The following is an 8,272-nucleotide window of genomic DNA, read 5'->3' on the forward strand; positions in this document are numbered from 1 at the left end:
TATTCAACAGGATGCTCCCAAAATCTTGTTGGTGACTCCTTTTTGGCTGTGATCACACTGGTTTGCTCTATTTCTGCATCTAGCCAAGGACAATCATCACAAGTTATCTCACAGGGTGGATCTACTCACACAGGACAAGGGATCTTTCATCAATCCCCACCTGTTCACACTTCAACTGACACTGTGGGTTAAAGGGTTTTGATTCCTCATAGACACCTTTTTTTCTGAGGATGTGCTGCAGGTCCTGCAGGAGGCCAGGAAACCTACTGTTAGAGAATCCTACTTATCTAAATGGAAGAGGTTTTCTATTTGGTGTCTCTCTCATAACCTGGACCCGCTTACTGTGGATGTTCCTTTGGTTCTCTCTTATTTGTGTGAGTTGCTCAATCTTCTAAGGCCCACTTATCAACTTTTTCTGCTTGACTGCCTTTAACTCCTCCTTTAGCTTCTAGATTTGAGGCTAAGCGATGTCTTAAAGGTGTCCTTATTAGACCTCCCAGGAAGCCTCTTCCTCTTCCCTGTGATCTTAATTTTGTTCTGCAGAAATTGACTCAGGCTCCTTTTGGGCCTGCTGTTTCAGCTTCCTTGCAACATTGTTCCTGGAAGACAGTGCTTTTGTTAGCTCTTACTTCTGCCAGACAGGTGTCTGAGTTACAAGCCCTTTTGGCTTGTCTACCTTTTTTGATACTCCATGAGGAGGTGTCCTTGTGTACTAATCCTTCTTTTATGCCTAAGGTGGTTAATGAGTTGTCACTTAGTCTATTAGTTTGCCTACTGCTGCATACCTTGGACATGCATAGACAGCTCAGATTTTACTTGGATAATACTGAAGATATCAGAAAATCTGATCAGTTGTTTGTTTCCTTTCAACCTAAGTCTTTAGGATTAGCTGTTTCTAAGCAAAATATTTCTACTTGTGTTTCAAAGGCTATTTCATTTCTTTTGGTTAAACTTTTCATGGCAAGAGCCTTCCTTCTTCTGTAAAGGCTCATTCTATTAGAGCTGTGGCTTCTTCTGGTGCTTTTCTCAAGGGCTTAGACACTAATTATATTCTTGAAGTAGTTACCTGGACTTTTCTGCATACTTTTACCAAACACTGCAAGTTGGATAGCATCTTCAGAGCTAGAGCTGGTTTTGCTAATGCCATTCTTCATGGCTTCTTAGAGGGCGCTACTGCTGCTTACTCCTCCCAAGTTTCTTCTTGAGCTTTGGCACTCTCCCATATGTGATGAATACTACAGTGTCCTTGCCTTCACTGCTGCAGTATTCAATCCCTCCCTCAATTCCCCTAGTCGTTTTCCTTCCTGGATGTGCAGGTTCTCTTTGTTTTTTCTTGGATTGGTGTTCCTACTGGGGCAATCAGTTCTGAGGATGGTACTCCTGAATGTCACCTTTGTGCCCTATGCTATGCGAGAAGCATTTGGGTGACATTCAGCATACCCTAAAGCAATGGCAGGCTTTGGTAGACTGGTTGGATGTCGGACTACTGCAGCAGAGAATCCCATATGTGATGAATACTGCAGCAGTAAAGGCAAGGACATCTACTGTTATGGTAAGATTTTACATAACTGTACTTTTGACTTCATTATTTCCCATGCCTGTCCAGTATACCTCACTAAGAGTCTTTAAATATGCTATGTTTCTTGATGTTCCACACTGAAAGGGTCTGTCACACATTCAGTGTTAAGATTTTTTTAACTAATATCGGTGGCAAATAATATTGAATCATATTACTTCATTAGAAGGATTTTTTATAAGCTTAAAGTAATACATTTTAATCATCTTGTGAGCTTTCTATTTAAAAACAGTTTTCAGCAAAGTGTTAGTAATGGATCAACATTTTGTCCATTTGTTCCACAGTATAAGAGGTGGTGTTCCACATTGTGGTGATAGAACGTTCAGAGCTATGGTATTTTGCACTGAACTATGTTTTGGGTCATCTGTTTCTCTTGGATGTCAGTAAGCACTGAGGTGAAAAACATAGTGTTTATTTGTGTTGCAAAACTTTGTGAGGGTTAACAGACAAACACCACAATGGTCACCAGAACTAGGTATCTAAACCAAAACTCAAACAAAACGTACTGTTGAGACAGATATATATCACAGAGATTACCCCTTCTTTGGAACAGGCTTCCTAGTCACGTTAAACAGAGCTCTTCCCTAGCTCTCTTCAAACTCAGTTTAGATCAGTGGATGGGGATACCCAAATTGACAATAATGGAGATCACTGGAATGCACGTAAGTGCAAATCCAGAATACCGAGTGATGAGGCTATGCAAACTCCAGGGTTCTCCCTTACCACCTGAAACTGTAACTGTTTCTACATATGATTATTATTGCTGAGCAAATCTCTCAGCTGTCTGTGACATTAATTCAAAAAATTCTTAATGCTGAATGCATTACATGCCCTTCAAATGTGGAACAATGAGGAACATGGACTTTTTAAAGACTCAGAATGAGGATCATCCTTCATAATGAGATCACTGGAGGGTACTTCCTTACTATAGAGGCCCCAGTGATAGCGGTTTTGGTGATATAGTTAGGTAAAGCGTAAACTGGGAGATTAATTGCTAAATGTGGTTGCCAAAGCAAAAGCAGCCACCATGGAGAACATGCTTGTAACCGTTACTTCAATTTTTACCATTTCTTGTTGTGATTTTATTTTAGTTATTCGGTGGTGGTGCTGCAGTAGCCTTGTCGCCTCACAGTAAGATGTTGTCCTGTTCGATTCTCAGCTAGAGCATCTTCTGTGTGGAGACATGCGTGAATGGGCATACCTTCGTTGAAGGTTGTGCGTCAGGGCTGGCAACTCGGCACGTAAAAATCTACTGCCAATCATTAGCGGACCGGAGTTCCACTGTGGCGACCCCTAACCGGGAAAAGCCGAAAAACACAACAACAACCTAATTAGTTGTAACTACATGCATAATACAATACACACAACATAAGTAATCCCTGAACTGCATCGGCCAAGGCTGCTATAATATGGATTATAAAGAGTGTTAATTCAAATTGTGGAAACGATAATTTACATGTCAAATTTAAGGTAAAGATGATAAGTGCTTATGGCTGGGAGGCAAACTGAAGCTAATCTTCGCTAAATTTGTGTGAGATTGATTGGATATGTGGGTATGATCTGTATAGTTTGCACAGTGGATAGTGATGAAGTGTTGTATAGGCTTAGCATAATTACCTGTTTGTTGTAGTATGCCCCTAGCTTAATGAAAAATTGCAGTAAGATTATATGGAGTAAGTATACAGAAACATAAATTATAGCAGTTTGAGTGTGTGGTATTGAGAGGCTCAACACAAAGTTAACAAAAAAAAAAGCTGTGTGGGCGGACACAACACAAGGGAAAAAACTGAACTTTAGTATGTTATTGAGGCAGCTTGGTATATTAAGACAGGTGTGTGTGTGGTGGGTAGATGGGAGAACATACGTAATCCCTGAATTACATCACCCAAGGCCGCTATAATGAGGAAGTACCCACTTGAGATGTACGAGTAACAGTAATGGGTTTTATACCCATTATTTTTAGCTTTGTCTCTGTTTATTGAACAGTGAAATTGAGAGCTAAGGTCCAGATGATATGCTGCAACAGCGTCTAGATGTTACATAACTGCTGTAACATTCTGAGAACTAAGCAAAAACACTTGTGCTGTGGTCTAGTTTTCTCAGTTATCTCTGCTAATTCACACCTGGGTTAGCATCTGTGTCCCTTATTGACTAGGGTAATCTGTAAAATATTCAAAATGTGTATGCACACGTATTGGGTAAAATCGGGTTATACTGGCTAGGCTTGTAAAGGTCCTTAAACCATTAGCCTAGTATTCTATGAACCTGAATTGTGCCCTCAAATGCATTATGCTGTCACTCAGCTGACCGTGCCTTCCACCGGCTCAGTCATAATTTTATTTATTTATTTTATTTTACATTTGTTGACTGGGATAGCCTGACTGGTTACATGTCCTTATTCAGCAGAGGCCCAGGAAGAAAAGCTCCAGACATACATAGAACAAACAATTACATGATTGCATAATTACATATAAACAAAGTTTGCAAATTCAGGGCAGTAATACATACATTAAAAGGATATTAAATGTCAAACAGACTCATATAGCAGTAGAACTAGTAGATTACAGACATAACAGCTAGAATGCAGTCAAGCATGGCATGAAGTCCTCATTTAGCACTTGATTATAGGTAAGAGTTAGTCAGGAATAGAACAAGGACATAGCCAACGCTTTTTAAAGTACTGAATTAGACTTTTTTTAAATTCATTTAGAGAGTGTTCTGAAGAAAGTTCAGTAGAAGAGAGTACCATGTTTTGCAAACAGAGCTGGCAAATAGAGATTCCCCAGCTGAGTTGTTTGTTTTGAAAGTTTGAACTAGTATTCTGTCAGATGAGCCAAGTGTCTTGAGGTTACTGTAGAAGGTGATGTGGTTTTTAAGTACAGGCGTATTTTTGGGGTGGTATAGAAGCTTGTGTGCAACTATTAGTTGGTTAAATTGAGGCAGGTTAGGCAGTTCAAGCCACCCTAGCTGATTTAGGTTAAGACAGTGAGGAGTTCTGTAGGCTGCACCAGTAGCAAATCTAGCAATGTGATTATAGCAGCTTGAAAGTTTAAGGTCAGTTTTACTTAGGTTTATGAATAAAGGGGAGGCATAGAGAAGGGTGGAGAATAGATGTGTATGAGCAATTACAGTTCCAGCTAGTGGCGTTAGGAATGGCTTAATCTTGTATAGTAAGCCAAGTTTTTTTATTAACTGTTTTAATAGTTTTATTAATATGCAGATCAAACTTAAGGTTATTGTCTACTATTATCCCTAAGAGTTTAGTAGAGGGATCTGGTGAAATAAGGGTGCCGTTGTTAGACTTTAAAGAAAAAGTTGGTTAGGAAAACCTACGAGTGGGAGAGAAAAGCAGCAGCTAAGTTTTGTTAGGATTTAACATGAGAAGCCGATTAAGGAGCCAATTTTCAACTGTGTTGAAGGTATTTTGGGATGAAGTCTGCAGATCTAGAGGGGAGGCGGCCAAGCATATTAAAATGGAAGCATCCGCATACTGAATGCATGTTGCATTTGGGATGACAGAATACATGTCATTAATAAAGATGGAAAATAGAATGGATCATAATATGGAGTACTGGGGGATTCCAAAGGTGATAGGTAAAAGGGTGGATAGTTTGTCCTGCCAAAGGACAGCCTGTTGTCTACCATTCAGATAAGATTTTGAATGGCCTGGTCATCTAGAGAGATGGTTTTCAAAGTATGTATGAGTAGTTGGTGGTTTACCATATCGAAGGCTTTGGAAAGATCAAGAAAGATGGCTGAAGAAAGTATATTATTGTTGCGGTATTGGTTTATGAAGTTGGAGAAGGAGAGGAGGGCTGAGGTGGTACTATGGAATTGTCTAAAGCCGTGCTGAGAGTTATCCAAGACATTGTTCTGGGTGAGATAATTCAGTAGTTGTTTATGGATGCATTTCTCCATAATTTTAGCCAGCGGTGATAGAATAGCTATGGGTCTATAATTTGACAGTTCAGTGGAGCTGTTCCCTTTATGGAGTGAAATAACATGGGATATCTTCCAGACAGAGGGGGGTGGAAGCTTCAGATATGGTTCTATTGATCAGGATGGAGATGGGGTATACTATGGCATCTGCAGCTTTTTGTAGATATTCTGCAGGGAGGAGATCCGCAGATAGGGTGGTTGGTTTTAATTTCTTAATTAATGTTCGGACTAGTGATGGGGAAACTGGTTGAAATTTAAAGAAGAGTTGGGAACTGGGTATGGTAGCTATCGTTTTTGAGCAGCCATGGGATAGTTGGTTAGCTAGGTGCTGGATAGTTTCTGTAAAGAAACTGTTAAAGGTATTGGCAACTACTTCTGAGGGTTTTTGGTTAGCAGCCGAGGGGGTAGGAGTGGCGGATTGCCCTGGATGAAGTTTATTTTTACCTGCCCAAAACTTTTGAGGTTTGTTTTGGTGTTTCTGTTGTAGATGACAATAATAGTTTTTCTTGTCTAATATAATGGATCTTTTGTGTCATTCCTTAGCTGTCTATATCTAAGCTGATGCGGGGGGGGGGGGGGTTGTGGCACACGAGGTGGTCCAAGCCTTATTTCTAAGTAGGATTTTTGGTCTGGTTTCTTTTGAAAGACATGGAGCAAGTTTTCTTTTGGTTCTAACAGAACGAGATGGCGCATAGGTGTCAAGGATGGTTAGGAATTTGGTATTAAAGTAATTTAAGCTTCTTCAAGTGGTAGTTGCTTCAAGACTGACCAATTACATAATTTGAGTTCATTTTGGAAATGAGTGGAGTAGAAATTCTTATTGTTCCTTATTGTTTTGTAAGGGGGTTGGTTGGGGATATCAGCTTTGTACCTGATTATATAGGTAAGAAAGTTATCACTTATATCATCAGGTGAGGTCCCTGTCTTGTACTTGTGGGGATGTTTATTAACGAGTATCCAGTCTAGGGTACTTTCTTTATTGTTGGATTTACTGAGCCTAGTGAGGGATGACCTGACCTGTGTAAAGCCGTAATGATATGACCTGTGTAAAGCCATAAAGGTTTATATGGAGAGTAGGAGGTTCAGAAGAACAGGTGTTCCAGTCTATGTTGAAGTCCCCAAGAACAATGGTCTATTGTGGATAGTTACTAGACAGTCAACATAGAATATCTTCTAGGGTATTAATATTATTACCTGGGGGAATATAAACACGGGCAATATTTATACAGTTATTGTTACATTACGTAGTGATAAGAATTTCAGCATTGTCAACTCGGGGAGATTGTGGGGTGTCATTTGACACCTCAAGTGTAGATTTATAAAGAACAGCTACCCCACTTCCCTTATTATTGGTACGGTCGAGCCTTAGAATGTTATAACCTGGTGGAATTACCTCATTGCCTGAAGTAGAAAGATTGAGACAGGTTTCAGTAGGACATAGTACATCCGGGGAAAGCATCTAAGAGGACATGAAGGTGCTGAATCTTATTATTTACACTTCTAATGTTTAGGTGACTAACCAAGAGTGCGTTTGGAGACTTGTTTAGAGTATGTATAGAAAGGAAGATGCGTCGGTAATCTCCAAGTGTAGTACCTTGCAGGATGCGCAGTGGCAAAACCTGCCCCAAACACGCCTCCAGCCCTGTGGCGGCAGCAGCAGTATGATTATTCAACATTGTGCAGACTGGAAGTTAATTAATATTCAGCATCTATGCCAAAAGCAACCCAAACGACATTAATGTAATGTTGTATTAGGGACATAAAACTTCATTCAGTACCAAAAAGGAAATGTTTTATTAGGGACATAAAACTAAAATGCCTGCAGTAAATCACATTTCTGTCAATCAATCAGGCAGAGATCGCACCATTTCTCTAAACAATACTATTACATTTTAATGGCTTTAAGGACATGTGCTTGCAAGGAAGTGGGGGTGTAGCACCCCCACAAGGGGGTGCAGGGGGGCTTGCCCTCCTGAAAAAGGAGAAAAAGAGTTTATCATAGGATGGAGTTCTTTGTGATACTGAATATTTAGCAGTTTACACAAAGTGACATGCAAATTTGCATAACCCCGCCCATTTGGCGTGCCGATCAATAACGGCACGTGCAGGGGAGGGGGGCTTATCCCTGAAAAAAAAAAGTAAGAATTTAATCATAGGATGGAGTTCGTTGTGATACTGAATATTTAGCAGTTTACACAAAGTGACATGCGAATTTGCATGCCTGTCAGTCTTCCTGGATAACCCCGCCCATTTGGCGTGGCAATCAATTACTGCACGCCCAAAGCTTCCAAGAATTAACTGCGAAATACTACACTTTTAGATTAACTATGCGTCCCCAAAGAATTAACTCCTGCAGTGTTACCCGCATAGAGACAAAATCTAGCGTTTCTTATAAATCAGGTTTCTTTAATTATGCCATTACAGCCACGCGGTCTACCCCAATGTTAAAATAAACTGCGGTGAAAAATCAGCCATAATCCTCTCCGAATAGCAAGTACCGTATTTCTTTCCTCTTGGACAGGAGCACTAATTTTCAGTATTTTGTACTGCACCAAAACCACTATAAGTCTGTCGTTTAAATTCAACGTCAGTGTTGCTGGGGTGTTTGAGACAATACAATATACAGAATGTTTGGGCTCCTTTTTTATAATCTCCCAGAGACTGGAGAGGAAAAAGTAGGAAGATAATTTATTACTGCTGTTACCTTGCTCTTTCCACCTCCAAAAATCGAGCACGTGCACAAAATAAAGTTTGTGT

This window comes from Protopterus annectens, chromosome 9.part0, assembly GCF_019279795.1.
Source record: "Protopterus annectens isolate FY-2018-M chromosome 9.part0, PAN1.0, whole genome shotgun sequence".
Classification (NCBI taxonomy): domain Eukaryota; kingdom Metazoa; phylum Chordata; order Ceratodontiformes; family Protopteridae; genus Protopterus; species Protopterus annectens.